General features: G+C 47.2%; 1 non-coding gene across 1 annotated transcript; it reads left to right on the top strand.

The window, feature by feature from the left end:
- The first annotated feature begins 2,822 nt into the window (after positions 1-2,822).
- On the top strand, positions 2,823-2,914 carry TRNAY-GUA (transfer RNA tyrosine (anticodon GUA)). Its single transcript is given in 2 exon segments — positions 2,823-2,859; positions 2,879-2,914. It is a non-coding gene; the product is annotated as a tRNA-Tyr (tRNA).
- The last annotated feature ends 5,833 nt before the right edge of the window (positions 2,915-8,747 follow it).

Consider the following 8,747-nt stretch of genomic DNA (forward strand, 5'->3'; position numbering starts at 1 on the left):
TGCCCGGCAACGCTACAACATTTCGATCCTCAATTCGACGGGCGGTGCTCACACGGGGGGGGGGGGGGGGGGGTGACACCTAGCACATGGTGTGGGCCTGCCAGCAGAACCAATCCCTACCCCCTATCCCGAACCCCACCCGAGAGGGCTGGCAGGCGACCCTCTCCGGTTGCTGCACCCTCGAGGCCCAAAGGGCCTTAACGCAGTGCGCCAGCTGCGGCAAACGCCAATGGGGTGCCTGACTAGTCATCCCACCTAGTGGTTGTAAGGGCGTGACCCTTCAGGTCACGACCCCCAACACAATGATTAAATAAATGTCTTCACCACCACCACCATTTAACGCAAACAGCCCACATCTCTCTCTCATCACCCCACGTACCTATAAGCGCGATTCAGGCGTCCATTGACCCAGGGAGCCAGTTATGCGCACTTCCTTTCCTTAAAATGATCGGAGCGTAAACCGTTGTCAACGCCAACGCCAATGAACACAACGAACGCCGACGGCCTATGGCTTCAGCGCCGCGTTTATGGCCCAACGTTGTCAATGCCAACGCATGCAGCACACATCTGTCACTACCGTCATGTGGCTTAAAACACGACTGAGGTGTCTACTGTTCCAAGAGGTTTTCCCTCAGGTTCAGGTGTCCACCGAGATGTGTGAGACAGATACTGCTCATTTCCTTTCCTGAAAGACAAATTTACCTATTTTAACCTCTGCTTCCCAAGCTCCCGCTCCATTAGTTTCGCAGCTGTGTGAGAGATATAGTGTTAATTTCCTTTCCTCAAAAACCACTTTACCAATTTCACCCTTTGCTTTCCAAGATCCCGCTCCATTGGTTTCGCAGCTTATAGGGTGTCCCACTGCTGATTACAACGGTCTACGGTGAAAGCGACGGCGACGGCGACGCCGCTAAACACAGAAACGGGCGCCAAAGAGCTGCGCTCTAAAAACACCTTCGTGGTGTACGATGTCAGAGGGCGTCATAGAAGCCCAGTAGGCCTAAATTGACCCCGAACCTTCCAATACGGCGTCCCTCATACCTTTTCTGCCGCTTCGGGACATTAAACGGCCATTTTTTATTTATAATTTGCATTAGCTGGCCGTCGAAAAAAGGCGGAAAACCAGTAATTACCGTGTTAGTCTAAAGGAGCGCCGGGCCTTTGTGCAGATCAGCGAGTGCTTTCCCTAATTTTTAATAGTAAGGCGAAAGCCTTTAATGCCTCATACTGTCGTTAGCAGCCGCGTCGGCAGATTTGTCCGCCTTTCGGCGTCACTGCTTAAAAGAAACTGCGCCGAGGGTGGGAATCGAACCAGGGCCTTTGGCATTTGAAGAGGAGACGCTACCACTCCGCCACGAAGGCTCAAGGTTGGAGCATGAATAAAGGCACATCCAGTGAATGCATGGGTTTCACAAATAAAATAAAAAGAATAAAGTCAATAAAACAAAAAAAAATAAAAATAAGAAAAAAAAACAAAAATAAAAACAAAATAAGAATAAAAACAATAAAAATAAGAAAAGGAGCAAAACAAAACAAAATATGAAAAATGAAAAGTAAATAAAAACAAACATAGCCCCAAGAAACGCTTTCGCCTTGCAGCACTTCAGAGAGCCAAAGTGCCCCCTGAATTTTTATTCTATATAGAAGCATGCTTCGAATCGCCTGGCCTTTCACACAGTTTAGACGCTATTGCGGAGCTCTTTACGCCTGCTGATTTCTAGCACTTTTTCGCATAACAGTTGCGAACTTATTGCAGTCCTCGTTGCAGGAATAAGGTAAATTATTATGAATATGAACTATCTATACTTTGTTCTCTTTTTTTGGCATTACTATCGCATATTTCAAAGGTCATGCAAAAATGCATGTTATCCACCAACCGCATATAGCATGCTAACCGAACAGCCGCTAAATGAGCAATCCACTTCCCTTTAATCCCACGCGGTACGTGTTAATTACTTGTAGTGCTATGTAGTGAAGGCGGAGCGCTGGCCAACGGGAGGAGGGCTTGCTTATCAATTTATCGGCTGAACTGAGGCAGCCAATTGAACACTCTTTTTTTTCGGCAAGGCTACATGTGTGAATTTCAGAGGAACCCCTAAATACGCAGTTGTGAAGAGCTGGAACTCAGTCGACGTGATGACTGCAGGAACATCTGCCCCGTCGTTAAACTCGCTTTGTCCTTGAAAAGTTTGCCTTACATGCGCGCGAAGCGCGACCGAACATTTAGGCGTGTCTGCTGTGATTTGCTGCGGCATCTCTGTCGCAGCTCCCCTGGTGGCGAATACATTTATCGCGAACTAAACAACACCCTTAATCTCTGCAGACACGCGACTCGTCATCCAAACTGTTCTTTAATTTAAAAAAAAAAGCGTTACTAGCTGGCGCATAAAATTGCATTCATGAATGATGCCGCGTGTTTGCATATTAAAAAGAAACTGGTTTGGCAAGTGATGAGTTCTCTGAAAACATTTGGGAATAAAAAGTCTAGTAGCTGCTTGGTATATGAAGTGTTTGCACCGGAAATGCGTTGAAATATAAAGTCTCAGTCGAGATGAACCTATTTTGACGGAACGTGTAAAGTATTCAAATATATTTCAAACTCTGGGAAGCGCCTTCTATAATGTTCGGAAGAGACCTTCTGGAGTAGACCGCATGCTGGAAAGAGAAATCTCCCGGCGCGAATTCGCTCGCGTCGGCGAGAGGCTTGGCGTCCCAGAACCAGTTTTCGGGCAGGGGTGCGAGACACGCCCGCTGTACAGGAATGTAGGTCATAACGCCCGTCGGCGCAGTCCACTCAAGCCGGCTTGCGACGTTCATTCGTTCCGTCGATAGCTCAGTTGGTAGAGCGGTGGACTGTAGAGGTACCCCCCACACGGTAATCCATAGGTCGCTTGTTCGAATCCGGCTCGACGGAAGATTTTTTAATTTTTTGCTATTTTTCTACTCGTTCATGCTTTGAAACTTGATAGCGCTTCTGTATCGAAATGTTCACCATTCAGCTCTATTTTGAAGCCTGCTACTCGTAAAAAGAAAGGAGACCAAGTTTCTGGTTCTGTGCTGTTTTTTTTTTAACTCTGCGTGAGAAATTGATGTGGTGGCGCGTGGAATCCACCTGCGCTCGCTAAATAGGTCACGATTCGAAGTTTTGTCTGAACTTGGTTGAGTTTGTTTCAACTGCCATAGAGTGGTTTTGACGTCACAAAACGAGTTGCAAGGCAGTCGTACTGCTGTAGCGTAGCTTATCTAGAAGCCCTTACTTAAAAGAATGGCGGCTGATGGGGCTTCCTCAGTGCAGTGTTGTTTCGAGCGCACAGCTGAAGATAAGCGAAATCAGTAGAAGAATGTAGAAATATGCTACCATTGCGCGAATGTTTTCAGGAAAAAGCAAATCTCGAACATTTCGCAGCTGTGCTTGATACACGATACAAGGATGACGGAAGGAGACACGACGAACGCTGACTACAAACAGAATTGCAGATCGTCTCCGCGATGTTGATCTAGATCAATTTAAAGATCCTGACGCAGCAGCAGGCACAGGCTATACGTCAGCTCAATGGACGATAGCCAAGTTCTAAGAGACTCCCTGTATGGGAGATGTTTTCCACAGCACCTGAGTTAGTTTCCAATGAGCTACTACAGAGGTCTTTTAATCAAGTTTTTCTCGCACAAAATTATGAAACAGTGCAAATATTTATGAAAGGTAAACTTTTCTTTGCAAGAACAACGTATAAAAGAACTGAGAATTACAAGAATTATTAAAAAAGAGGGTAATGAAGAAGACCCTTGCATATTTTTTAAAATATACGCGCGCACAGAATCATAACCTGGTTGATTATGGTGGATGAATGACACAAAGGTGCTGTAAATCGCGCGGCGTATTACCAGGATTAGGGGGATGGCTTTTAGAACATATAGAAGATAAGCATTTTTATGAGTACGACCGAAAGCTACGAAGACAAACTGTAAGATACTATCAATCGCTTGCTCAATGACGGAAAAAATTGCAGCTGAATAAGGAAATAAGAATCTTGAGCTTGTATTATTAGTAAACGTTCAAGCAAGCACTTTTTGTAAGAGGACCGAAGAATAATTGGCAGAAAGAGCTGACCTACGCACAATTAGAAATGTGCCACTGAGCTCTGAGATGTCTGTAAAAGGAGGACAACATGGCAAATCACATACAGTTGTTTATTCGCTGATATTAGATAATAAAGGGTTATTAAAGTGCATTATCACTGCAGTAAAAATATTCATGAAACCTCATTACGGTCGGAAATGAGGTTTCTGAATATTTAAACCGGGTGTTTTGGGGCGTTTTCTTATTTCGCCTCCATACAAATGCGGCCGGCTCTGCCGGTGTCGAACCCACGAGCTCAGAATCCGCAGCCGAAGACCTAAACCACTGAGCCTATGGGACGGTTTTATTTCACATTCTTTCTACTACATCAATGAGGCGCACGTCACAGATTTTGCATTACTGTTGTTCATTTTTACCTCCGCGCCTGAAATTGCAGCACTTTTTCATGAACCATAATTCCACTTTCACTACGTGCAGGTTACATGTTGGCAGCAAGAAAGCACTGCATATTTTGTTACACCGGGACAAGAATGCATACAGTAATGAATACGACAACCTTCGTTGCCCTGCCTCTCGCTAAAAGATATAAATGTGCTTGATGAACATCGAGGTCATAGACACTGCATGTTTGTTTCGAATTGAAGTTGTTTTGATGAAGGAATTTCGCCACTGTTGAGGTGCTTTCTTTTGTTTTTCAAGAAAATCAAAGAATCGGTCCGGATAACCAGAGGGCGACCGGTTTACGACGCAAAAAGGTTCGCTTCAAAGCGCAGAGTGAGCAGCTCACAATCCGGGGTGACTGCGCACAATTGTGTGCTTTCTTAAAAGGTAATATTTTTTCGATTAAAAAAGAAAGAAAACACCCCCTCCCTCATTCTCCGCCGCCTATTCGGATGATTTTGACAAAAGGGCTCATAGCAAGGCTCAATAAACACGAATTATTCCTTGGTGTGCCTTGTTTTTTTTGAACTTGACAAGATAAAAATTTATGTGGAACATCTAAAATGGGAGCGTCAATTCGTCTTCTTTACTTGCTAGAGATCGCAGGTTTTAGTAAGAGAAAAACATTACCCATCTATTTTTCTTTTTTGGTAGTTTTGAATTCATCGGTTGGTGAACCATTAAGAAGAATGGGTCTAAAAAGCAACTACAGCAAATATAGCTCAACTGACATAGAAAGGTCACCAATGTGCTCGACACAGGTGACGCACGATGCATCTACTTTCCTGTCATAAATTTTTCCATGCCGCGTCCACATGTATACTTCCAGACAACTGGTTTTCGCTTTTTTTCGCAGCGGGTTGCGCACATGGTCGCTTTTTCGAATCGGGCTCGACAGACACCTTTTCTTCTTTTCGTTCGTCCCTGCAGCTCATGACTCATGATGACTAAATGCACGACGATGTACAGCATTATCGGAGAAAAATTTTAGTATGAGAAAATTGCATTGCATTCTTATGGAAATATGAGACGCAATGGTGCTGTCTACTGCTGAGTAGCAAAACATTTCTACAGCAGTGTTTCCATCGCAGACATCGTGCAGCTAAGAATGTCGTAGAAAACCACTGCGGAACGCTTTTGACGATAACAAAAACGTTAATAGGAAAAAAAAAGGAAGCCTTGCGACGAAATATCTGTGGATGTACTGATTTTTATAGTGAAATATTACAATATACCAAAACATTGCTTTCCTAAACTGGTTCCCATTCAAAAATGCTTTTTGTGCAGAGTTGTTGGGAATGTGAACGGCTCCATCAAAATATTTACCCTTTGGTTCTTTTTTAAAACCCGACACTGTTGACATGTAACATAGTCCTTTGTGGACATACGTTTTGAATGCGTTTCTCTCTTGCGCAGCAACCACTGTCGGACAACTTTGAAAGAAGAAAACTTTGAGTGTTCTTTGCACCTTCACTCTATTGCTTTCTCTTTAAATTGTGTGCAATCATTTTTGTTTTATTTCCGCGTGTATGTCAGCTGCCCTCACTCCTTAACTTCGGCCTCATCTCCATTAAGAAGTTTTGTTTTCGTGGTATGCTTGTTATGCACCCATAACTTAAAAATATATAGTTTTTTTTCTCAGTTTCTGACAGGAATAGTAAAAGTTGATCATTAGAGTTGCTCTTACTCCAGTTGAGGAAAGTGTATGTGTGAGTATATTGCCACGTATCATTGCAATGTGTGTTCGTTCACGCTCAAGGCAGCAGGAGAGGGTCGTTATCACTTTTGTTCGTGGCGCGAGAAGCGACCAGACTAATCTCGATTGATCGCAGCCATGAAAGGCTGCATCTAGGTTTTTCTAGACTACCGTAGATGATCTTGACCTGTTATCTGGAAGTTTCCTTGCCGGCTTTAAATTGAGCGATGCCGCGAGCGGCGGACATTCGTAGTTCGACGATTGACGAGCACGCTTGTTCCTTACGCCGCCACCGAGTGATCCAGTTCTTTTGCGGGCGCAAGTCAGCCCAAATAAAGAGCTTCGTTTGCAAGTCTTTCTGGTGTCTTCCTGACCGCTGGACTGCCGTCACTACAACGTGACATCTGGTGGAGGTGCTGGGTAGCCTTCCATGTACCGGACACCCCCAGCAAGTCGCGACGCCAGCCCTTCGAGTCATTCACCGCAGGACCTGAGTCCAGTCCACCGCGCAAGCCGACGTCTGCTAGGAGACGCACCTGAGTTCGGGATTCTGCCTGACCCTACCCGGAAACGAAAGCCAGCAGGAACGTCCACCATGAGCTTGCCCCAACCGACGGCTCCAATCATTCTTCACCAGCCCCGGGTGCCACCAACCTTCGACGCTTCGCCTGGCGCCGACCCCGAAGAATGGCTGGAACAGTTCGACCGTGTGGCTACCTTCAACAACTGGGATGATGCTACGAAACTTAGGTGCGTCTTCTTAGCCTTGGAGGGACCAGCAAAAGTCTGGTTTGAGAATGAGGAAGCTAACCTCACGAACTGGGAAACCTTCAAGGAGCAGCTTCTAAAGACCTTTACGAACGTTGTGCGAAAGGAGAGAGCCCAGCAGCAGCTACAGTCTCGCATACAACACCCAAACGAGACCGTTGCTGTGTACACTGAGGAAATGAAGCGTCTCTTCCGGCGTGCCGACGCAAACATGAAGGAAGAAGAAAAAGTAAGGTTGCTCATGCGAGGAGTTAAAGAGCAACTCTTTGCCGGCCTCGTCCAAAACCCACCGAAAACTGTCGCGGAATTTGTAGAAGAGGCATCCACGATGGAAAAAACTCTGGATGCCCGAGCCCGCCAGTATGACCGCCAGCAGCGCATTTTCTCAGCAAGCTGCCTGGACACCGCTAACAGCAATGACCTGCGGGAGGTTATACGTCAAGTTGTGCGAGAGGAGCTCCGACGATTGCTGCCAACGGGAACGCAGCCGCAACCTTCATCGCTCACTGACGTCATCCGGGACAGAGTTCAGCAGGCCTTGGGTGTGACGCCATCATCCACGCAGCCTCTGCAGCCCCCAGTCATGACTTACGCCGCAGCACTGCGCCGTCCTGCACCTCGACGACGGGACCCAAGCCCCTATCGCTCACAGCAAGCTGCTTTGGACCGCTTCCCTCTAGCCCCAACCCGCCCGTTCTACGAGCGCCGCACACAGACGAGGAAATGCGACGAGTGGAGAACTCCCGACCAGCGCCGTCCACTATGCTTCCACTGTGGCGAAGCCGGTTACGTCCTCCGGCACTGCTCATACAGAAGACTGGGCATCCGAGGATTCTCTTACGACGCTCCACGACCCCGACCCGGCCAGCGACCAGCCGAAATCGAAGAGTTTTTGCGTCGGGAAGAATACTCATCGCCGAGCCGCCTATCACGTTCCCCGTCGCCATCGTCCCCGCGCTTTGTATCTCCTAGCCGAGGTTACGCCATGCGTGGACGCTCCCCCAGCCCCCGAAGGTTAAACTGAATAAAGCAGCCTCTGGAGGTGAGGTTGCTTCTAAGCGCAAGGACCAAGATCCTCCATCAACGAAAACACAAGACTATGCCTCAACTACGACGACCCCTACGACGACGACCCCTACGACGACGACGACCCCTACGACGACGACGACCCCTACGACGACGACGACCCCTATGACGACGACGACCCCTACGACGACGACGACCCCTACGACGACGACGACCCCTACGACGACGACGATCCCTACGACGACGACGATCCCTACGACGACGACGATCCCTACGACGACGACGATCCCTACGACGACGACGACAACTACGACTACGACGACAAAAACTACGACAACACCGACGACGACGACGACGACGACGCGGCCAGACTTGAAGCTTTTACCGCTGTCCTTACACCTTATTAGGAACGCTAAATGACTCTAAGTTCTCGAAGCATTCTCCGTGTTGATTTTCATTTTAAAGCATCGAGACGATGCTTCTTTGGGAGGGGGGTAATGCCACGTATCATTGCAGTGTGTGTTCGTTCACGCTCAAGGCAGCAGGAAAGGGTCGTTATCACTTTTGTTCGTGGCGCGAGAAGCGACCAGACTAATCTCGATTGTTCGCAGCCATGAAAGGCTGCATCTAGGTTTTTCTAGATTACCGTAGATGATCTTGACCTGTTATGTGGAAGTTTCCTTGCCGGCTTTAAATTGAGCGATGCCGCGAGCGGCGGACATTCGTAGTTCGACGATT

This window comes from Amblyomma mixtum, chromosome 9, assembly GCF_055824585.1.
Source record: "Amblyomma mixtum isolate Tamu chromosome 9, ASM5582458v1, whole genome shotgun sequence".
Classification (NCBI taxonomy): Eukaryota; Metazoa; Arthropoda; class Arachnida; order Ixodida; family Ixodidae; genus Amblyomma; species Amblyomma mixtum.